Genomic DNA, 864 nt, shown 5'->3' on the forward strand with positions numbered 1-864 from the left:
ACAGTAAGTATCAGCTGATCCAATGTTCTAAAGACCGCCAGTTGTGTGTTTCCTTCGAAGTGTGTCTGTGTCTGAAAAACCGGCGTGAGCAAACCGGACTATCAGACATCTGGTAGAGGACCATCGTCACAGTGCTTGCCGCAGTCCATTCTTGACTTCTTCCTTACCCTCTGTAGCGGTAACGGTAACCGGCGTAGTAAGGATAGTAGTTGGGGTAACCGTGATAATATCTGTTGTAGTAGCGAGGGCGTCCGTAATAGCTGTAATGAGGTTCAGGTTCGGTTTCAGATTCGACTGATCTCTTGTGGTGGCTGTGGTATCTGTGAGGGTATCCATAGAAATTGTTGTGGCGGTAGCCAGAGTAAGGGTAGCGATATCCATTGTGGTATCCATAGTGGGGGTGGCCATGGTGGACTACCTGGTAACTATAACTATTGGTGGTGTCCGGATCAGCTGCTGGTTCAGGGTCAGCTTCCGGCGTGGAGTCAGCTGAGCGTTTAGTGAGGCCGTGAACTTGAGGAACCCACAAAGGGAAGTACCGCCACCTGGATGCCTGGCCACTCCATCGCCCTCCAGTGGCTTGACATGATGGTAGTAAGGATAGTAGTGGTAATAGGGGTAACGGTGGTACTTGTGTGGTTCGGGATCGGCGTGTGTTACCACTGCCGCTGCCAAACACACCAGTGCGATTGCCTGGAAAATTATAAACGTATTATCATCTTATGGTGCAAGAAAAATCAGCGTGAAAAGATACTGTATACATACTTTTCTGTAAATTGAAATAATAATTAGTACATTTGATTTTGCTCATGTTTTCTCATAAATCATATTGATCAAATTCACTGATACACAGATGGTTCTTTT

General features: G+C 46.5%; 2 pseudogenes; both read right to left on the minus strand.

The window, feature by feature from the left end:
* The window catches only part of LOC119590436, a 3237-nt pseudogene extending 3113 nt beyond the window's left edge, over positions 1–124 (minus strand).
* Positions 1–864, minus strand: part of LOC119590359 — a 1255-nt pseudogene continuing 391 nt past the window's right edge.

This window comes from Penaeus monodon, chromosome 27, assembly GCF_015228065.2.
Source record: "Penaeus monodon isolate SGIC_2016 chromosome 27, NSTDA_Pmon_1, whole genome shotgun sequence".
Taxonomy (NCBI): Eukaryota; Metazoa; Arthropoda; class Malacostraca; order Decapoda; family Penaeidae; genus Penaeus; species Penaeus monodon.